The sequence below is a fragment of the Pleurodeles waltl genome, chromosome 3_1, assembly GCF_031143425.1.
Source record: "Pleurodeles waltl isolate 20211129_DDA chromosome 3_1, aPleWal1.hap1.20221129, whole genome shotgun sequence".
Taxonomy (NCBI): domain Eukaryota; kingdom Metazoa; phylum Chordata; class Amphibia; order Caudata; family Salamandridae; genus Pleurodeles; species Pleurodeles waltl.
Window position 1 is genome coordinate 1,590,451,201 of NC_090440.1, and position 24,850 is coordinate 1,590,476,050.

A 24,850-nucleotide genomic window follows, 5' to 3' on the forward strand; every position below is an offset into this window, starting at 1 on the left:
GTCAGGGACAACCAAATTTAGGGGGAGAGAACACAGTCACTGGGGCCCTGGTTAGCAGAATCCCAGTGAACACAGTCAAAACACACTGACAGCAGGCAAAAAGTGGGGGTAACCATGCCAAAAAGAGAGTACTTTCCTCCACTTCTAGTAGCGCTCACACCACAATCCTACAGGGTTGCTCATTGACAGATTTCAGAAATAAAATTGTTTTAATAGAGTTGGAAAGACACCCAAACAACCAATAAAAAAATAGAAATTAAAGTACTGCTGTGGAAGATCCAAGAAAAGAATGACAATACTTCAAAAAACTCACTGGGATTCTAGAGCAAAAGAAGCCAATGGCCTATAGAGGCTGACCTAAAGTCCCATAAAATAAATATGGAATACTATATGGTCGTAATGAATGCCCCAAGCACCATAAACATCAATATTTCATCGCTTTCCACTGACTGATAATGCTCTCTTCTTTCACCGTACTGAAAATGACAAAAGTTTCAAATGAACTTAAGGTGAAACGCCACCATCAAGGTAGAGAACCATCCTCAGATTGACTAGTAAAGAGACAATCACAGAGTCCATGTCACAATATAGGTATAGAGCCAATTTGTAAAAACTTGAGTTATTGTTAGGATCCAAATTTGAGAAGGAAAAAATCTTGAATCTTAGTTGCAGCATGTGCCAAACAGTGGGCCTGGTCCACAAAGTGCACTGTGTCATATATGTTGTTGTACTACAAAACAAATTTCAAAGTGCTATTCAAAAACTGGATGCAGAGTTTACACCTCTGCATTACCTATACGTATGTGTGTGGAGTTCTCTGCCACTACTATTGAGTGTCCTCACACGTAAGTATAAGGCTTAGTAATAAATATGGGAGGGACAGATGGGAGTGGATTAAAACAGGGAACATACTAGAAAAGGGGATGATGTTCGGGAATAGTAAGATACATTTATGGAAGTTCAGGGAGGGTATCTTTATAGACAACATCCACCCACAGAAGGGTAAGCCAGTTGTTACACATAGGGTATGCCGACATGTAACTTACACTTTTATAGTAAATTTAAATTTGGGGGGTCTGATTCAGGAAGGGAACTTACACTTTTAATTAAGTCTACACTTTTGAGTAACTTTACTACTTTTCAGAATTCACAAAGTCCAAATGTAATTTACTACAGTAGTAAGTCCAGCTGCACACCTGGTCAACAACTGGCACTGCAACCCACCCCCACATATTATTGGAGGCAGGGACTTAAAATGAAACCCTACATGAAATATTGTTACATTAAATTAAATTGTTTAAAATAGTTAAAAATATAAAATAATGTTAAAAATATGGAAAAAGATCTCATTAATGATTTAATTATGAAATATTTTATTAACCTATTTTAATTGCAATTAGTTTAATTGGTTCAGTACATACATTTTAGCATTATTAATGTACTTTCATTTTTACTTTTTAATTTAAACTTCAGAAAATAATTGTTTAATTAATGTAATTAATTCTATATGTCCATTAATTAAAATGTTAATTGAAAATGAATTTCTTAGTGCCATGGAAGTTTAAAAAATAAACCAACATTTCAAGTAGATCTATGAAGTTAATTTACATTAATATATTTCTTAAATGTTTTAAATATTTATTATCAAGTCAAATACATTTATTTCAAATTTTCCCTGTACTTTACCGTAGGGAGACTCCATAGTTGGGGCTCGGATCTCTGCATTACAAAGTATAAGGAAAAATAAAAAAAAACTTACTCAGCATGAAAATAAATGTTAAATATATTTTACCTTCCCTGAAACCTTAAAGGCCATAAAAACTCCCTATCGCTACTAGTCCCTCAACCATATCAACCCATTAATAGTACCCCTCCCCACTTTAAATTAAATGCTCCTCCCTGCTTTCATTGGAGGATGCCCACTTGTCGCTATTCCCAGTACACTTCACTTTACCATTAAAGGCATTTACTTTTTCAATTTGTTGTAGCTACAACGTTTGGCATGCTTCAGTAGACAACATTTTGGCAACCTTTTTCAAACTACTTTTTCCTCATGATATTTTAACTGCAAACCCTTGTAACGGTAAACAAATGATTCACTAGGAGCAATGGCATTTAAAGGTGGCCACTACGTTTAGAAACAGTGGCTGCACAGGATGCAGCACTTTGCAGATGAAATAAGCAGTAAATGATAGGCCTGGTGGGACTGTATGGGGTTCACAAGGACTGTCTGGGGAGCTGCAGGATGCCTAACAAATGAAAGCAATTAAAGGAAATCTATGAAAGGGAAAAATAGCCACAAGTACAGGCACTGAAATGCATTTACTTGCATAAGTGATCAGTTAAGATGCTATTACTACAGAGATACTAGAGCCAATGGCAGAAATAGGCTTTCCTATTGCTCCATGCAGTATGCTATTATGGGGAGTAACTGAAAGTGAATGACACTCTAGACCAGTGGTTCCCAACCTGTGGTCCGGGGACCCCTGTGGGTCTGTGAAGCCTCCTCACGGGGTCCCCGACTGCTTAGAAAATTAAATAATGCTAACAGATTAGGTCCCCAGCTTTCAGTATTGACTTAGTGGGGGGCCCTCAGATTCCAGTAATGATTCAGTGGGGATCCCCAGGTTCCAGTAATGATAAAGTGGGGGTCCACATATGTCAAAACGTTGGGAACCACTGCTCTAGACATGAGGGCAGTCCCAAAGATCCTCCATGTATGTATTTGTTTACATTTAGAGTATTTATGATGACCTGTTACAAGGGCACCCCAAGAAGATCTGTCATGGATCATCACAGTGAAAGTCTTCTGTCCTCTGGCATTGTCAAATGTAGTAACAAACATCAATATTCTTGTTCTCTACAGTAAACTTACATTCCTTGAAACAAAATGCATCTCTACAAGTTTTAACAGAGTAAAATGACACTGCATCCTTAAAGGCCTATTGGCTTTAATGCATGCTATTCTCAAAACTAGTCAGTCATACTGTCTTTATTGTAACTTTAAAATAAAGAGATCAGGCCTACAGCTATTTTCAATGGCTTTTCATCATACCCAACTCTGCCTTGCTTTGTTGAGCATAAGTTTTCCCACAAGACAAAAAGGGTAATACAATCTCTCTTTATCAGCAGGACACAACTTCTGCCCCATCAAAATCTGTGCTCAAAGGAACCAACATTTGGGCTGGACCAAAGCCCCTCTCACAGTCATGTTTCCTAACGATCTTTTCCTGTTGATCATAAAGGTCAGGCAAGATGTAAGCTGTCAAGCAAGCCCTAAAGGTGATGGATGTGATGCCTGAAATCTCAGCCGCAGGCAGTTAATTCGTGCCACATTCCAATCCATTATTTTTTGCCCATCACACTACGTCATGCAAGAACCCATCCTTGCCAGGTCAAGTCCCTTGTGAATGGAAACACAAGCAACACCAGACCAGTTCTGGCCTATTTAGGGGCAGCCTGAACTTCTGTCACACCTCTTAATGAACATGACCAAGAAGGGCCTTGAATAGTCAAGCAGCCACCAGGTCAATACCAGGCCGAAAATCAGTTGCAGCATTTGTTCAAACTGAAAAGTGCAAAGGAATCCATGCCAAGCAGATTCCTAGAACTTCACACCATAAAGACAAGAGAAGAGATAGAAAATAATAATTTCATATATATTGACCACCTCGTTTATAACAATGTCAGAAAGATTCTTAACCATACCAGGTGAATTGAGAATTTTCTGCAGGATTGTCTCTGCCTTTGGCTGGGGAAAAGATGCTATTTATTGGCATTTGGGAGATTGTGATGATGAGCTAGGGACCAAATGGGTTGGTGCTTTTCTACATACCATGATTTGTAAGCATAATAAAAGCAAGTGTAAGGGAAGAGACGTAATGCCCATGCAACCATAAGGGAGAAAAGGTTTTGTGTGTCCTTTGTCGGCTGTGCCCACCTAGACACACACAATCTTGCCCGAAAAAGTTGAGGCTTACTCTTTAGATATGTCCCTTTTTAAAATAGTGAGGGAATAAGACCCATCCTCTCTGAAATTAAGACTGGATCACCTTTTACGTAGAGTGAGACTGGCCAACAAGTCTTTAAAGTGGAATACCATTTGCTTTTACTGTGACTAAGGTGAAACTCTAATGAATTTGGCCAATACCCAGGTATCACTACAAACGTCCTTTTCTTCTTCAGAACAGCCAAGGGCCTATGAATTCTTCCTTGCCAAACTGAGGGGTCTATTTACTAAATTCTCACTTAACTTAGCACAGCAAGCAAATATGCAAGAGACCATACAGAGCACCACCTCCACCACCACCACCACCATGGAACAATTCAACTCCAAGCATTTGGGGGGAGAAGAGAAGAGTGCAATATCTACAGAGATATGGCATTCTCCTTCTCTCCCCATCTCTGGTGCACAATCAGCTATCAGGCTGCTGAGCACCAAGCACACACTTTTGTACCAAAATGATATGCTTACAGTAACTTTAAAACATTTCCTACCTTGCAAGTAGGCTGTACAGTGAGGCACATATGCAAAGTCAGAAAGCAAGGAGAATTAAGAAACGTTTCTCCTTGATAGCGTCTATTTGAAAAGGGCAGTATTATCTGATGCAAAACCCAGACTACTTTTGTAGTAGATAGGGTTTAGTTTAAAAAACTTAGGATGGTTGCAAGGGAGTGCCCGTGCACCACCCATGGAATGCCCCCTTAGCGCTAAGTGATGCAAAGCCGTGCTAGGCACGGCTTTGCACTTCTTTAAAGTTCCAGCACATTTTGCACTGGAAAGTAAATTGGAAAAGATTTTACATTGATGTGAGTCACTTTTGTGAAACAAGGAGCAAAATCTTAGTAAATACACCCCTGAGTTTGGGGTAGCATTGCATCTATGAGGACATTGGTCCTGATTAAGAGTTTGGCGGATGTGTTACGCTGTCGCAAACGTGATGAATATCCCATCCCCCATATTACAAATTCACTTTATCCAGTGGCACTTGAAATATGATGGGTGTGATATCCATCATGTTTGTGACAGAATAACTTGTCCATCAAAATTTAAATCAGCCCTGTAGTACTCACTCACCAGAGGGTGAGTGGGCATTTCTGCATTTTTCTTTCTGTTGGAGGGGAAGAAGGTAATGAATGATTTATGCTTTGTTTCTGCCCTTAATCTCTTCACTGGATGAGCAGCCAAAGGAGACAGGAGGTAAATTCTGTATCACCAGCCGTGAAATTCTGCGGTCTAGAGAGAGCTAATCAATTGGCAAGTTATTCCAGGAGTAGACATGACACATGCATGTGCCAGGTCACTGACATATATTTCTGGGAATGTATTATCAATTGCTTTGATTATATCTATATGTTCCAATATGTCTAGTTGTGATGACAATAGGGAAGCTCTACTGGAGGAACTCTTTAGCACTGACACAGTCGCAGGTGCATCTAGTAGCACCAGCTCAAATACAAACACCAGAAATGAGGGGTTGAGGACCAAATTTATTAGATTAGAAAGATTAAAAAAGTAACAATTATCTAGATGGTGGGACTCTACCATTCTACAAACATATTTACAGAATAAACAAATACCGAGAGGGTAGTGCTCTTCCCATCTTTTGGCGATCTAAACCCAACACTTTTACAGGAGTAGGAACAATTATTGATTACATCCTCCTATGGTATTATGGACATTCTCATTAGAGATGCAGATGAGAAAAGGAAGAAACTACTTTTAGAAATCAGTGAATTAGAAAAAGAGATTCAGGACACCAACCTGTTAGAAGCTATTAACAAAAACTATGGTATCTTAAGAGAAGTCCTTCAGGGACACCAGGAGTATGTGAGAGAGAAGAAGATGCGCAAATTGAAGAGGGATGCAATTGATTATGCAACAGGGAGAGTCTTTATTTATTCACATAAATTTGATAACACCAACTTAGAAAGGCTTGGCAACATGAATAGTAGGACACAGTACCCTGTAGTCTCGAGCGTTAGAACTATCAACACAGACATGTCCAGATGTTCCAGTCTCAACCATGAGGACTCCAGCAGCTCTATACGTATCAACACAGATACGGGTTACACAAAGTCACCTTTTTTGTTAGAATTAGAGAGGTTCCGCAAAGGACAGAAAGCCACCAGAACAGGACCAGGTACCTACCAAAAAGAACTAGGAGAGGTAAAAGACAAAACAAGGGAAGCAAACACATCGAAAGCAGGAGTATCCACAAGATCGACCACACGCAACACCAAGATCTAGATCACAACGGACAGGGGATCACCTCTCACTCTAATGACCTATGTGTGATAAACTTATCAGACAAAGCCTTAGATATACATCAACTAAGCATTTTGAATAAGGGACTAGGGTTTGTACCCACATCAGCACCGGACTATACAGAGGTACACATCAATCTCTTTAAGTTTGTGCTCAAGTGCAAACTTTTCAAACACTTTAGTGACAAACAAAAAAAGATCAGCGATACTGGCAGTGACACAATACCTTGCCCACTACGTATTAAAGACATCAAGGATATACACACATTACTATCTTTAGACAATACCAATGATGCACCAACTCATGATGAGATTTTAGCAGATCTAGGGTGGGAGAATGCAGACACTTGTCCGAGTGGACTCAAACCTACTTCACGCTTTGTTCCGACATTACCAACAGATAGTACCATCGATCTCTTTTATTATTAGGTAACCAAGGATTTACATCAACTAGAATCACGACATATGAATAAGTTTAGAACTATTCCGCAAAACATCACCACTAGGGAGCGTATGGCACTTAATGATCTGGTCCGAGACAAGGACATCATAATAAAAGAAGCAGACAAGGGAGGTAATATTGTTATTATGAACCGAGTACACTATGTATCAGAGATCGACAGGCAACTACAAAACAAGGAAGCATATTGTAGACTAACCAACAATCCCATACCAAGGATTGTTAGGGATATAGAAATCAAACTGTCTACATGGAGGGAAATGGGCCTGCTAACGGATCTGGAGTACAAATACCTATTTAATCCAACACCGATTTACCCTTGTATCTATATACTACCTAAGATTCACAAACTTCCCCCCTGAGAGACCGATCATTTCAGAGATCAACTCTCCGACTGAGAGACTTTCGGAATATATAAATTTATTCCTACAGCCGATTGTACAAAACCTCCCTTCATACATTAGAGATACCAAACATCTACTCTCTTTGATTTCTGATTACCAATGGACAGAGGGACATCTTTTAGTCACCCTGGATGTGACATCTCTATACACATGCACACCCAAAAAATCAGGCATAATGGCCATAAGACATTTTCTAGACAAAAGGGAGACCACGTATCTGCGACACTCAGATATGTTACTTGCTCTTATACGTCTAGTCATGAATAACAACGTCTTCCTACATGAAGGTGCATGGTATCAACAGACACAAGGAGTGGCAATGGGGGCTAAATTTTCGCCCTCATTTGCCAACCTTTACATGGGATACTATGAGCAACAACACATTTGGCGCAATTGCACACTGGAATTCACACAACACATAATCTACTGGGGACGATACATAGATGACGTCTTACTGTTCTGGTCCGGAGATCATGCAACATTGGATCAGTTCATTAGTCATCTGAACGCTAACGATTTCAATATACAATTCACCAGTCAATACAGCCCAGTCAGTATAGACTTTCTAGATCTTACTATCTATGTACAGAATGACATCCTTTGCAGTAAACTGTTTAGAAAACCCACAGCAACCAATTCCATTCTACATGCCTCTAGTGCCCATCTGTCTTCCCAAATAAGAGCCATCCCCTTTGGGGAAGCAATAAGGATAAGACGCAATTGCTATGATGAACATGAATTTACCAACCAACTTGACTTACTAAAACAGCAATTTCTAAACAGGGGCTATTCGGAAAAGCTATGGGACAAAACAGATAGAAGAATTCGCACTATAGATAGAACCACACTCTTAACCAATGCAAGACCTAAGAAATTAACTAAAGAGAATAAGGCACTGAGTTTAATTACCCCCTACAGCACTATCAGTTCAGATGTGTTCAACATTCTAAAAAGGAACTGGCCACTAATATTGGCTGACAACACCTTGAAAAGTGGTCTCAGTGATAGACCCAATGTCATATACAGTCAGGGACGTACACTAAGAGATCAGTTGTGTCATAGCTGCTTACCTGGTCGCACTAACAATGACTGGATTCCTAAACCACCTCTTGGTTTCTACAAATGTGGCCATTGTATCATTTGTCAATACACTATTGACAAAATTAAAACATTTTGTTACAATACGGGTGTTACGCATCATATCAAACATTTCACAAACTGCAACACCAAATATGTGGTGTATTGTCTGATATGCGTTTGTAATCATATATATGTAGGGAGCACCATCAGACCCTACAAGGAAAGGCTACAGGAACACTTTCGAGCAATCAAAAACAACAATAAAGACTATCCGTTTGCTCTACATTTCAATTCTGTACACACACAGCGGGACTTACATCACATTAAAACACATGGTATTGCCACGCTAGGTGGCTGTACAAGGGGTGGCAACAAAACACTATTACTTAGACAACTGGAAAGTAAATGGATAATCAAGCTGCGGGCAGTGGAGGAGGGACTAAACAAGGAAAAAGATTTACAAGTTTTTTTGTAATTGTTACTTGATAGTTTTCATAATAACAACATATGCAATACTATGTTAGTAAATATGCGGAGTTAAGATATGATATTTTCAAAGAGGATGCTTCATAATGATTTGCAACATTATGCATTGCTAATAAATATATGTACATAGTATTGAGTAACACAGTATGTTGTATGTGGATAACATTGTAACAATGTCTGGGTTTACGTTCTGGCCATCAACAATTACCCTCAGACTAGGATTTATATTCCCCAACACATAAGCATGTGGGTCACAATTCAGTATCTCTCTTCATTTCTACTTTTTCACGCTCTCACTGTTCGTTTTTTACACAATTTATACTCCACATCTTTTAGTAAGTTGTTATATTGAGATACTTACAACCATTGATTTCCATTTATCTATGGTGCTTTATGTCCTTTCTAAGATCACCGCCACCAAGATCAGTAATTTATTTGTCCCTTTTTCATTTCCATTGCTCGTGAAACTATAAAACTGGTTCAAGCCAGCACAAGCGTTTCTGACCACTACAAACAAGAAACGGGATCGAACACACGACTGGTAGGAATCCATGTCTGCTTTACCTAAATCTTTAACAATATTCTCTATTGTTTAACTAATGCTAGACATTACGTGTCTTGATAAACCAACCGTTATTTCTCTGCCGCCCTGGCCAATATATTTGGCTTTAAGATGTACTAGTTGCTTAAATACAATACGGGGGAAAAAAATGCTCACAGTATTGTGCTCGCTTTTCTCTTTTTTTCTCTCTCCACGTTTTCAACACACGTTCTTGGCAATTCTCTAAATAGATATGATTTGTGAATAACATTACCGTTTGTTTCTTCGAATATGGGAAGTCACAAACTCCTTGAATCTTTACGATTTGACTGTATTACAGACAGCAAGATAAAATAAGAGGATACACATTAAGCTCATTGCCTCCATATTTTACTGCATTTATAAATATGCGGTGTACATGTTTTTCTAAAGGCTTTACCGTTGTTAGTCAGAGTTGTGTGGCAACAACATAATGGACACTCAATGTGCGGGTGATTTAATTTCGAGCTCTATATATTTATTTACTGCACTTTGGCAATCTGTTTTGAATATTCCCTAGTTGGGAGATAGGACCAATATGCCATGCTGCATTTAAAGATCGAATCCTAATAGTGCAAATTGTCTACTTTATTCTTACCACCATATCAGGAGATGGATGTTTTTGTAGTATTAACACACATACCTTTTCCCTAGATATAGAAGGACATATCACTCACCTCTAGATCCTTACTGTATATGATGTCACTATTTTCATTACTCATCTTACTAGTATATGGCACTGAGCTTTTCTTTTGATTATTTTCTTTTCTCAGTTGGACTTATCATGGTCTAGGTACAAACCTTGATTCATTACCAAGGTGTACCGTCAAATATATATTGATATATCCACACATGTGATAAGCAACTTCTATACCGAATATTACAAGACAACCATATTGTGACACAGATCAAATAACTTACAGTCTTTAATGAGGTATGATTCTTTAGTATAATCCTTAGTGGTTATTTTATTGCTTCTATATAGATATTTTCTCTCTTCCTCTCGTTTGTTCGCCACTAGGGTCACTGATATGCATTTTTGTAATCTTGTACACTGGGTGATACAACGACTCACTTCATAAAATTCTTATCTATGGGCTATAACCATTCAGCATGCCTATTATTCCTTTCTCTAGCAATCTAGGCGAGCACCAATCGGTTATTTGCGAACCCACCTAACACAAAAGGAGGGGTACATTTTTTTTTGGGTGATGGCAAAGATCGTACACTAGACATTGGAACTATTGGCTGACCATGATATGTTTTGGATATTGTTTCACAGCCTTGAAAAAGTTGTTTTCACGACGAAACACCTGTCGGCTGTATATACATGGATTGGTACAACATTTGCTGTTTTCATTGAATACCCAAGAAGAATAAAGGACTTACATTTGGAATGCTTGGATGTGCGGTGGTTCTTTCAACTTAATTCACTCATTGTGGACCTTCGGGATCACAATCTACACACCTTGTGGCTGGGTGTGGAGCCACTCTGGCACTCCGTATAATATATATGTCTAACTGTCAATAATATGTACTTTTTTGGATTTTCATACAGCAAAGAAGAAAAAAAAAATTGGAAGTGCGCACCATCTTAGTACACAGCCACTGGCTATCTCTGTTTACAACTTTGCATTTGAATAGATTAGATTTCCTACTTCCCCAGTGATATGTTTGGCACTATATAGGACTCTGCACAATAGGTTTGGAATCCCAAAGGAAATATCACAAGACATTTCCAGGAATCCACATGGTGCAGCTTTCTGGTTAGATTCCTAGGAAATTTTGCAAATCCCACAAAGTAGCAAATCTACACACGGACATAGGTATGAAGCTACAATTGTAGAGGTAATACTTTCTGTTTTTCAAATCGAGTCTTCAGCCTCCAGTTTCTATAATTGCTTGTTTACATACAACCTTTGATCACTACTTACCTCTCAACTCAGGCTCATTTGGCTTGAACACATGGCAAAACCCTCCCATTGACATTAGCGGGATCACCCAGTGAGAAAATATTAGTTATACCCTAAAACATGTAATCTCCCATGATTTAATAGCCTCAGACTTCAGGGGTACCAGTAATTCTCAGGGTAGGTACAGCCTATTATGAGTTGTACCTTGAGGTTCCACTAAAAAATAAGGAATTATTAAGCCACACAGAAATTCTTTGTCTGATTTCATTGGTGATTTCTCATTTCCCCCAGATTTTCACCTAAAAACATCTGCCTGTTTTCAGCAGCGGAAATCTATATGTGAAAGTGAAGAATTTATATTTGTGATCTGGCTATCAGAATTAGGAGACCACTATAGTATTGGGGTTATTTATTATATAATGTTATGGCGCCATTATTTTTACATGTTTAGAATGCAAAATGATGTTAACCTCAAGCTATTGTTTTTAATGGAACCCTGAGGAAATTATGGGAAATGTCATGTAAAACTAGTAGCCTGCGGCTCTTGGACTGACCTGCTGTTGTTGGTCCTTATCATTTGGAAAAAAGAAACCTAACTATTGAAACTGCTTAACACTTTGTGGAATCTTTGTCCATCACCTGGTTCCAGATCCACCTCTCCCATTGCTACTGCTGTGCCCTCGCTCTGGATTCATCTTTTGTTTCCCTTTTTTTCATTTTCTCTCCTTGTGTCATCCGTTTATGCTTGCTTCTGTCTCCCTCATTTTTCATCACTGCTTTTCTCTTGATTCTTTCGTTTTTCATCACTGCTTTTCTCGTTTCCCATGTTTTTCATCACTGCTGCTCCCTTTGACCACCCACTCCTGCCTGCCACCCTTTTTCCCCACATCATACCTATCCACACTCACCTCTTCCCAGAACCCCTCCCTTCTCCCAGGAACTACTTAATGGAGGCCACAGTGCAGCTGCAGAGCACAGCTGTGCAGTCGGCGGGCACAGAAGGCAGGACGCTTGCGTTCCAAAGGTGTACCAAAGACAAGCCGACCTGGGTCCGTCTACACCTGGACCGTGCCCAGTGCCAGGACCTCTGGTCCCTGATCCACCCATAGGTATGATGCCTTAGCCCTCCTTACCCTGCAAACTGGACAACCCAGCAAATGCTGCTGCCACACCTCACTTTACGGTAGGACCATTCTCCTGTGTTAGATGCACCTTCTCCTGCACCAACATGACCACTATTGTGCTGCACAGCACCACGCTGATCTCTCACAACACCACGCCAGAAGTGACGCACCAACTTCACTGCCTATTCCTCAACACAAGCTCAATGACCAATCTGCGAAACTATGGGATCTCATCACCACTCTCACACCCGGCTCAGCCCCACATCTTCCCCAGGCACTGCCACAGCATTCTCCAACAGATATAAAATCATTCACCAAGAATGCACCAAAAAGCCAGAGGAGGAACAGCCATAGTCCACAAAGAGACCATACAGTACACCACCTCCACTGAAAACACCACCACCACCATGGAACACTTCAACTCCAAGCTCCACATGGATGATAAGACTACCATCAGAGGCCCCCTTGCATACCAACCCCAGGCCCTTGCTCCAGCTTCTTCAACACCATTGCAGACTTTATTGTGCGCCTAGCCTTAGACGCCACGGACTACATCGTCCTTAGTGACCTACATTTCCACATCTACCCCAACAACAACAACACTGCACATCTCCTCAACAGTTTGAGCAACCTCAGACTGACCTAGATGATGCAAGACCCTACGCACACTGCAGGGCACACGCCAACACCCAATCTTCACCTCTAGCACCCACTTCAAATACAGCCATGTCTCTGAACTCACATGGACTCCAGGGGTGGAGTAAAATTTCAGAGATCAGCTATACGGATGCCCTCCACACTCCAACCCTGACACAACCTCAAACAGGGAGTAAAGAATTTCACACCTGGATCACCAATTGCACCAATAGCATCATCCCCATCAGCATATCCGGAGCTGCATCCAGAGAAAAACCTCCAAAAAGGACAGCTGATACACCCCAGTACTCAGAACAGCTAAACGAGATAGCAAACAGCTGGAAAGGATTTGGCTTGTCAGCAAAGATTTTTTTGATCTTCGGCAACAGCAGCAACACATGGAATGACTCCTGGTAGCCGTTAGAACTAAGACCCGCATCCACTCCAGCTGAACATACCAGAAACCTTGGAATCAATCATTGACAACAGGCTCACCATAAAATAACAGATCAACCCCATCTTCTCCATCTGCTTCTTCACTTGTACATACTAGGTAAGATCTTCAAGTGCCTACACCTGCCCTGGAGACACACGTGACACAGGCTGTCATCACCAGCTGACTGGACTACGGCAACTCCCTCGACGTAGGAATAGCTGCACACCTCCTACAAAGAATTCAGACCATACAGAATGCCACATCCAGACTCATCCTCGATGTTCCCATATGATCCCACATCACACCACACTACACCTCAGGCAACTCCACTGGCTCCCCGAGCAGAAAATATGCCAATTCGAGCTGCTGACTAACGCACATAGGACTCTACACAACCAGGGACCCATCTACATTAACCATGCCTGAAATTCCACCAACCATTGAGAAGTCTACACTCCGCCTCCCAATCACTTGCCCATGTTCCTCACATCCATTGAAGCAGAAGTGGAGGACGATCCTTTTCTCACAGAGCAGCAAAAATCTGGAACAGACTCCCCACACTACCCCAGGCCATCAACTCACATCTGGAATTTCGTAGGGCCCACAAGACCTGGCTGTTAGAATGAGCGTCAAAACCTGCAAGTGCCTGGATACCCTATTGGGTGATAAGCCTCCCTTTATAATTCCTGTTTGATTTGATTTGACCTTGTACCCTACAGCAGCATAACGAGGGCATTTAAAACCTGAGAGTGTGTGAATGTCATGTATTCCAAAACTCCTCAACTACAGTTTTGTCAAAGTTGAAGATGTCTCCCAATTTGTCAAAAACATTTTTATGAACTGAGCAGAGCTTAAGCCACATGAAAAGAAAAAAAAACTTTGGCCTATCCTGCCAATCTCTGGTAAAGTACTTAAGTGTTTTGAAATAACTTCCAAGTAATGATGAGTTGTGAACGAGCTGGAATTCATTTCAGGACTGACATAAACTAAGCAGGAACACATGGGTCATGAACTTTCAATGGCATGGTTGTTTAATGATAAAGTATACAACAGAAAAGTATCAATCTGCACACTGCTGTTTTGAAAGCAGCCCGATACTACGCAGAAACATTTTAAAAACAAGATTTACTGTGGTACGCCCTGAAATAAGGCCTGGGGATAAACCGAAACAATAATATCTCGAACCGCACTGGATAAAAAAGTACTATCTAATCAGAGCACACAAGCCAGATAGAAATTCAATTCGCAGCAAAGTGAAAATGCATGCTATTGAAATACAAAAAAAACTAATGCAAACAAACACTTTTTGGCAGTGCTTGGCAGCCATTTGCATGCAGCCAGCCCCGGGTGCACTGGCATAACAAAGGCTCACGCAGCCCCAGCAGTGCGGGGGGGGCGGGGTGCCGAGTTCCAGGGGCCCCCCTCAGCACAGTACACTGTGCACGATCGGCGTGCACCTGGCCTGAGAGCTCCTGACTGGGTGGCGCAGGAGGGCCCTCCACGTACTTTGCAGGTGGCCCCCTCAAGTTTCGTTAAGCCACTGCCCAGTTGTCGAGTCAGCATGTCGGGTGGGGTAGTGGTCTTGAAAAGGTGTTCCTATAAGAACTGTTATCTGTTATGCTGTTCTGGATATGTACACATATTTAGGCACCTAATAGGAAAATTAGAAGGTGCTTAATTTATATTTGTGAGAATGGCATAAAGGCAGAATTAAAAGCATCTGTAATATTCACCTTTAGATGGGTGACTTAAAACATAGGGAATAAATGCAAATAGGAAAGGGAGCATCGTGACCTTCTCATAATTTAGGTTGGTAGCTTATGTTAAATGCATTTGTATGGAGCAGTGGTACTCAACCTTTTGACTACTGTGGATCCTCCTTTTATTATTACTGGAACCCGGGGACCCCCACTCAATCATTATTGGAATCTGGGGACCCCCCACTGAGCCATTATTGGAAGCTAGAGGTCCAGGCCTATACATTGTCGATGATTTGAACCTCAAAACAATACAGAAACAAGTATTCCATCAAACTTACACAAATTAGAGCACATTTTATCTAATTTTCAAACAAATAAAATAAAATTAAATTAACATGAAGGTTGGGCTTTTCTAAATTCAGTTGAAGCCACATATCCTCTCTATTGTATTCTGTTTGATGCACCTGCACTGCTCCCACAAATCAATTTGAGGATACCCATTCAATTTCTGGTCTCCAATTTCAATTTCTTGACATTTGCAGTAAGTTTTAAAATTTTCAAATGCACATTTAACCACTTTCTTTATATACAGTTTATTAATCTTTTAATAGTTAATTTTCTAAGCAGTCAAGGACCCACTGAGCAGATTTCGTGACCCCCAGGGGTTCCTGGGCCCGGCGGGCCCCAGGTTGAGAACCACTAGTATAGAGCACTCTCACCCATGAGGGTATCCTGGAGCCTCATAGGTGGGTGCGGCTTATCCCAGGTGGTGGACTTTCTCAATGAACCAAGTCCTGGGACAAGGAAACCCTCATGGGGTAAAGAAACTACAACTCATGGCCTCGTTAAGAAGGCCCTCAATCTGGCAAACTCATCTCCATCCTAATCAATTTGTACTCAGAAACACCAACATCTTCTAAGTCAATTATAGGTTCATAGGATTATAATGAACTAATGACCATAAAATACTGTCCAGATAGGTGATTTTTCAAAGCTCCCAACATTCATGGTGCAAACTAAAAACATTGTAAAGAACCATTTCCGCTGACACTGATGGGCCAATGGCTAGATGCACAATCATGCATGTACAGTTTCCTAAAAGGCAAAACAATGAGACAATCGATTTGCTGCTAACTCACCATCTGGGTAGCGTTGTATCTCAACATAGCTGAATACACTTATTTAAGGGAAAAATTTACTTGGAATTGGAGGAGGATGAACTAATATACCTATATATGTGCTCAATGCATCCATTCATGGCTTTCAGTTCAAGAAGCTTTGCTGGAAAGCTAACAAAAATAAACACTTTCTTCATTATATCATCCCAAAATATATAGGTCAGAGTGGGTCAGTCTTTTTAAGGCAGACAGGGGCTGCAATGTTGTGCATGGTTTAAACAGAAGACCACACCTACGATGATTCCCATCATTCATCTGTGGCTTAGCTTATTACCTCTCTATGAAAATGTCTGTGGACCTTCAAGGACCTCTTACTTCATTTTCATCCCCTGACAAGCTTTATGAGTTACAAACACAACAAATCACTGAAGGAAGGTGATCGAAAATCAAAACTCTATATGCCCAGAAAAGTCTTCAAACACAAATGTGCATGTCTTTTCACACCTCAATGGCACTTACTTGGCAACACACACAAGAATGCAAATCACCTGGCCTTCAGAATGACACGCAAAAATCAAGTATGGTAACTCCCAAGTTTCTAAACCTTACGATGCAAGAATCATTAGCGATACTCTGACAGCGGGGACTCCATGTCCCACATAGCAGCATGCCAGGAGGCGCCAAATCATCACAACCAGCACACAGCTAAGCACTAGGGGAGGAGCTGCATCATTGCTATTATAGCACTTCCAATTCCCCTTCCCAGCACGGGACTCATTAGCAGTATTGTGACGACGGGGACGTCCCACATAGAGTTGTACCAGGAGGCTCCAAATCAGCGGACATCTGAATCCTAGGGAAGAAGCTGTATCATCTCGTGTATAGTGCTTTAATCCCCCCGCAGCGCTGGACACGTGCAGGCCGCACCGGGAAAATCTCAGGCCAAGCACTGGCCCGTCCTGCACCCATCAACACCCAGAAGAGGCTGGGCCACCCCCCTGAGAACTGAGACCTGTGACTACCACGCAGTAAGTTTTCTGGCAGACCAGCTGCTCCTTTTTCTGCTTCTGGCATTCTGCTTAGCTCGAATATGGGCAGTACGGATATGGAGAAAAGGAAGTCTATCATTGCAAGGGAGAATCCATGGATGAGCACCAAAGTATCCGTCACTACAAATGATATGGGAGCAATTGAACAGGAGCTTGGCTCTGTTGAAGAGCAACTATGTATTGCCATGAAGTTTATCTCTGGTATAGGCAGTGGGACAGAGCCCATTGATCGAACTGAGGCAAGCAGTGGTTCCACTGTCCCTCTGCAGTGGTCAGGCATTAGGGGGAGAAACCCAGTGCGTGGCATATCTTCAGGAAAAATTATACGGTGCACCATGGCGATAGTTAGGATACTGGCATCAAATTTCTTTATGCTAGTTCGGAGTTTTGCAGGATAGGCATCAAAAAGCTTGAAGCTAATCCTGCAAAGCCCATTGAAGATTGTTGCAAACAATGGTGTGCCTCCTTTTAACGCCTGCTCTGAGCAGGCATTAAAAGTGACGAAAAAAATGATGCCCAGAAATCTCTTAGATTTCTTTGCACCATTTTTTCACCCCCACTCTTAATGAGGGAACACTCCCTTTGCATACCTTATGCCTGGCACAGGCATGATGTATCACAAAGGGTTATAAAGTGGCACAATGCATGCATTGTACCACTTTGTAAATTGGTGCAGTGATTTTGACCTCGTTGGGCCACATTAGCGTAAAAAAATTAAGCCAAGGTGGCACAAAGAGGTTCTAGGGGCTCTTAAATCAGGCCCCTTATTTCTGCCGTGATGGGTTAGTTGGACTCCTTGTAGGCTTATTTGCTGGGTACTAACCAGAGTGGCCACTCACCTGGGCTTTCGATTAAGGATGCAAGTACAGATACCAGAAGGACGGGACAAAGCCACAGTCCAGAGGGACTTATCAGCTCCTTTTAGGACCTTTTCGCAATCTTAGGTGATTCAACAGCGCCCAGCTTGGAAGTCGTGGCATAGGGGCAGTCATAAGGTGTCCTAAGGCAACAACTTTGCTTGAATACATGTCAAAAAAGAGGATCTGCCTCATATAGCGTCTCCATCAGCCTTCAAACTCTCTGGTTACCGCCATAGGCTACCTCTTTTGTGCTTGTTCTTAAAGGTGTGCCTCCGTTGAAGCCAGGCATTCACAAAAACTATGACCAGCTGTTGAACATGGTAGTACATTGTGTAAATAGGAGGGTGGATGGCCCTGGACAACTACACAGCAAGATCAAGGGTCTACTGGGTAGGCTATCTCACAAAACCGGACAGCAATTATTGCATTGTTGTTCATTTCAGGAACCAAGCTACTGTCAACTATATCTTAGGTAGACTTAAATTTCTAACACACAGCTTCTCAGCCATCGATGTCCTTCCACTGGGATATTTCTACAGACCAAACAATAACCCTATCCAGTCATTACAAAGCATTTTTAATTGTGTCACTACTACAAATATATTCCTACCTTTATCAAAGCTAGATCAACTAGACTGACTCGCAAAAAAGCCTGACAACCCCAAGATATTTACGGGCAAAGATGCAGGTTGAAATACACCTGTTTCTCCTTCAAGGATTGTCGGTCTTCCTACCCCATAGGGGTGGAATAAGATTTGCACCTTGGAAAGTGGAAGGAGTGGGAGAAAAACTGGTGAACCTGGATTGGCTAAATTTCAGTAAACTTTACACATTTCTTTGCTTTCAAGAAACATGGCTCCGTGAACCTGCCTTCATTGATGGGCTTGTCACTTATTTCACGCCTGTGATTGCAGAATTAATGGGCAAGGCTAAAGGAGGTTTAGTCATGATGGTGGCACTTTCTTTCCCAGGTCAGATTGTGTGGACAAATCTGGCCTCACCCCATTATCAGATTATATCTATAAAATATAAAAGAAAATACCTGTTATTGGTGAACTTTTGTAACACTGTTTTTAATGCCATAGTGAAAGCTTTGCAGGAGGACATAAAGTGAAGTTTGAGCGAATTTGATGGTAGCTATGTAGCTGTGTGGATTGAGGATTGTAATGCAAATCATTGCCAAGTGTTCCCATAATTGTCATGTAGCCTGCTGAACACCAAAGGGGAACCCACCACACATTTCTATCATAGCCATTGTAGGCGCAAATAGAATTTGTTATTAATAAGGCTTAATTGGATGGTTCCTTTGGTTCCTCAAACAGTGGCAAGGTTCCAACTCCATCGTTTCTTGGGCATGGCCCTTTCAGCTTGATTGAGTTAATAATATTGTCATTCAATTTGAGGCCACGGGTGGGAGACTACGTGGTATTGGATTCACCTCTGAGTGACCATAGGCTTATAATTGTTTCAGTAAGTAGTTCCTTGTTAGAAAAGCGGCAGGTGATGGTGCACCCAAGATCATTGGCTTTCACATCTAACAAGGGGGTCATCATGAAATGGGTGAGAGTTAACAAAAATCTTTTCCTTTCAAAATTAAAAGCTGCAACCTACTACAATTTCACAATATGTTTGGAGGTGATCATGGGAGGGGCTTAAGACAATTGCTAGCTTTGACAGAATATGTGCGACTGCACAGAAAATGCTCATGGTCGCAATAAACACAATCTAAATAAATGTGTAGAGTGGTTTGATATGACCTGTACCAAAGCCCATAACCAGTTATTGTTGGCACCCTAAGATATGCCAAGAGTTCTAAAATGGGACTGCACCTGTAGAAAGTGATATAAGGCTGCTCTATTGGCCCAGAAAAGGACACTGGGATAGGCTTACCCGATTTTGTAAAGGTCAGCGATCTCAGAGATAGTGAGCTTTTCTGGCAAATAGTTAATCACAATTACTTGGAGAAAGCTCATGGAATTGGATACAGTGATCTCCCATGAGGCCTGGGTTTGTCACTTTTCCCAGTTACACTCGGATCTTGGCCCTTGTGATGGCCATGCTCTGGGTAAGTCCCAGATTAAAACATCTGCAGTCCCAACAGTCCCGATTCAACCTCTTTGCACACTGGAGATTGAGCTAGATTATGTGAAAAAGGCCATTAACAGGTGCCCTGCTGCAAAAGCTCCCAGCCCGGATGGGATACCAGTGAGCCTTATTAGAGCAAGTTTTCCCCTCTAGGTCCCCTTCTTGACAAATATTCTCAAGGCTTCCTTAATCACGGGTCCTCCCAAGGCTTGGTCACATGGGACAATAGTTCCGATCTTTACAAACAGATCAAAGGGGAACCCAAAGTGTTATCGCCCTATCTCTTTAATAAATTCTACGAATAAAATAATTGGCAAGATCTTGCTGGAACACTTGCAAACCTGGGCAATGGAAAACAACATGCTCTTAAATCTTCAATTTGGGTTCCATGTTGACCTCGGGACTGTAAATCAATACCTCAACCTATATCTACTAATAAATAAATACACTGTAGGGAAGGAAGGCAAAGCTTATGTAGCTTTCAAGGATCTGAGCTCGGCCTTCGATTCAGTTAATAGGTCAAAACTCTGGGCAATTATGTCAGAATTGGGGGTCGAGCCCAGTATTATTTATTTTGTGAGGGAGCTTAATTCAGAAGTAACTACAAGTGTGAGGTATGGCCCAGATGGGGCAACCAGAGAAAGTTTCAAACTTGATAGAAACTTAAAACTGATTGTCCCATCGTCGGCAAACGCAGTATATCTACTCTGATCTATGCCGACGGCACTGTATTACTGGACAGGACTGCGATTGGCTTGCAGCCATTACTAGATCAGTTCTGTGCCTTCATGATCAGCTTAGACCCGATAGTAAATCAATCAAAAACACATAGGGGGTCATTCTGACCCTGGCGGTAAATACCGCCAGGGCGGGGGTCGGCGGTAGCACCGCCAACAGGCTGGCGGTGCTCCGCCGGGCATTCTGACTGCGGCGGTACAGCCGCGGCCAGAAGCGGAAAGCCGGCGGTGTACCGCCGACTTTCCGCTGCCCATGGGAATCCGCCATGGCGGCGCAGCTTGCTGCGCCGCCATGGGGATTCTGACAGCCCATACCGCCATCCTGTTCCTGGCAGTTCACCCGCCAGGAACAGGATGGCGGTATGGGGTGTCGTGGGGTCCCTGGGGGCCCCTGCAGTGCCCATGCCAATGGCATGGGCACTGCAGGGGCCCCCGTAAGAGGGCCCGCAAAGAATTTCAGTGTCTGCAAAATTCGCGACGGGTGCTACTGCACCCGTCGCACCTTCCCACTCCGCCAGCTCCATTCTGAGCCGGCTTCCTCGTGGGAAGGGTGTTTCCCGCTGGGCTGGCGGGCGGCCTTTTGGCGGTCGCCCACCAGCCCAGTGGGAAACCCAGAATGACCGCCGCGGCCGGTCTTCTGGCGGTTCCCGCTTCGCGGGCTCCCGCCGCCCGCCAAGCTTAGAATCAGGGCCATATAGTGGTCTTTGGATCCTGAAAAAAGAATAGTACAGATTTCTTTGTTAAGGTTGAGAAAATTAGAAAGGTCCCTTCTTATCTCGGAATGTCATTTGGTGACAGACTGACTTGCACCCTGAAAGTTGGCAGGGCTGCTGCTCTAGCTGGGAGCATAGAAGCAGTTCTAGGTTTTGCAGCCAGTTTAAGCAGGAAGCCAATAAAAGAGCTGATAACAATCTACAAATCTTAGGCCCAGTTTATACTCTGTTTGTGCTGAATTAGTGTAATTTTTATGCTAATTCTGCACAAACCTAACTCCAAATTTATACTTTGGAGCTAGTCCCATCTAGCGCCAAAGTTTTGGGAGTTAAAGTCATTTTTTGCTAGCGGCAAACTACCTTGCGTCAATAAGATGCAAGGTAGGCGTTCCCAGGCAAAAAATGACTCTAAGGCCCAGGTGCCTTATTTATCCTCCTGTTCAAAAATGGTGCACGGGAGGGAGGTGGGCCTAAATAAGGGCGCTAAGCTTGCTTAGCGCCATTATTGAATGCCTGCTTGAGTCAGGGCAGGTGTTTGGAAACCTGTGGGCCTATTTCCATAGTGGAACACCATGGATTAAGTCCACAGGTGCCCGGCCCAGGGTCACCCCCACCCACACCAGAGAGACAGCGGAGGATGGGGGACCCCATCCCAGGTAAGTATTTTTTTTTTTTGTATGTGCCATTGTGGGCCCTGAAATGGGCCCCTATACATGGCACTGGGTGCAGTGGCCATGCCCAGGGGACCATTGTCCCCTTTGCTGGCCATTGGGGTGGTAGGAATGACTCCTGTCTTTTATAAGACAGGAGTTATGTGGTATGGTAGGTTTAGCGTCAAGAAATGAGGCTAGGCTGGTTAGAGTCATTTCTTTTACTCTACCTAGCCTAATGTCATTTTTTGGTGCAAAACCCCTTTCTCCCATATCGCCATCCCCACCCTACTGACATAATTTTCCATGACGTTAGCCCATCCTTTGAGCTGGATTGCACTATTCCCTAAATAAGATGCACTGCCAGTGTCTTGGAATGGTGCTAGCCGGCAGTAAACCCTTTCACGCAAAACTACGTTAGCGCAGTTTTGCGTCAAAAAGTATAAATATGGACCTAAGTGCTGCCCAGGTGCCACATTTGGGGCCAGTGTCTCGGCTTTTTGTGATCAATCCAGGCAGGAGAAGGTGGTAAAAGGTTTAATAAAAAAGGCTGTTAGCTGTCCTCAGTTCCACTAATAACTTCAAATGCCATATGGACTTTGGATGAGGGTAAATAAGTCCCCTTATGAGGCTGCAACCCCTCCTGCTATGGCTGAAAATATGGATTGAGGAAATTGTATTGAATCACACAATTCTAGCTGATTGTAAATTGAAAAGTAAAAAAATTCATTGGATCACATATATACTCAAGATCTGCAATTGGCTAGACTTAACCGAGCTGTTTCTGAACCCTGGTGCCTTCTTTGCTAGCTTCTCTAGATAACTGATGAACCTATTTCTAACCAAATGTGCAGAGGAAAAAAATGTAAAAAAATATGGGAATGTCTACTGTTGCTGACCATGCTCAGATTTGAACTTGCCTTGGCACCGAGCCTTATTTAACTTAAATAAACAACTTACATCATAGGTTCCTGCTCATTAGGCTACGCCTGAATACTGTCCATTTTCTTGTTGCATACTCTAGGCAGGGTACGTTTTCTCCCAACCTGCCGGCTTGTCCATGAGACGGACTGTCTGCACAAAGCACATTGCACTTTATCCTATTTTGTAAATGTTACTCCTCGTTAAGGAGGTTGCCTATTTTACGTTTCTTGAAGCAAGTGAATTATAGACAGTGTAGGGCTTCTGTGGAGTTTTTACAAACATTACCGCCTGCGAAGCTATGCTATGCGATTGCCACTTACATACAGCGATCGATACATATGCACTCTGCAAATATTTTATGAATTGATATCCCTGTGTGATATGTTCTCAGTCTTTAGTTTCTTGATTCTATATGACAATGGAATTTGAATATTATTTTACGGCTTTTATGTGATTTTATTGTATCCTGTTTCTTTTATGGTCACTGGATGACCGAATAAAGAGTAATGACAATGAAAAGGACACTAATATCGCAGCGGCTTGAATAACAAGTCTTCTCAAGTCTCCGAACTCACTCCCATTTTAAGCAGCCTGCTGCCATTTCTTGAATTACAAAGCAACATACATTTTAGGCCCCGTATATGAATGTTCAGTATGTGCTAATGGACAACGCATGTGCTGATTCACTGGGCAGAGAATCTCCTCAGGGAGCGAGGAGAAAAGGAAGTAAACGCCTGACGACTGATTGTCTCAAGAAAGCTGAAAGAAACATCCCTACGTGTTCAACACTTTTGTATGGAATCCAAACCTTCAGAAATGTTCATTTTGAGCTGGTGTTAGCTATGTGACAGAAAAACTAGTTATTTTGTTGTTTTATTGTGTTTACACTATTTTATTCATCCTGAATTTATTTTACATTTTTCTCCATCTTTCCTAAGCACTATTAGCCATAGGAATTTCTTCACAGGAAACAATAGCTTTTCCCAGCCTGACATGTGGTATGCTTCAGATGTACTGCTAACTATCAGCCAGGAAGCAGTTTAATGGGGGAGTTGGCTGTCTTAAGGGGAAAACTCCATTTTTGTTGGAGCACAGCTGCTTTGTTGTTGCCAGCTCGTGCGTCTTCTTAATATACTTTTTTCAAAGCCCAGCGACCTACCATTTCATACCTTGTTTTACTTTAGTTTTCCTTAATCATACTCTTTTACCTTTTCACATTATGCTTGAATATGCATCTCCGTGAGTAGAACTCTGTGGGCTTGTTTTCTACCTTGATAAGTAAAACAAAGTTAAGTAACAGTGATTTTGGCACTGATCAAGTTCTGAGAGAAAGTATCAATTTCCTATAGATACGACCACATGCTCCAATCCATTGAACAAAGCATCTCATGTCTGCTGCTGATGCTCACACAAAGGGAATTCGACATAAAATGCTACACCACATGTGTAATTGAAACCGCTGCACATATATTTTATATTGCTCCTGTTTGCTCTAAACATTCACTGTCAGTAGTTCCAAATGGTTGAAAATAGGCCCAGTAATATGACTCATGTTGTCCTGACAATCTGCAATATTGACGCATTATCATTAACCACTTTGGAATATTTATTTATCCTAAGGAAAACAA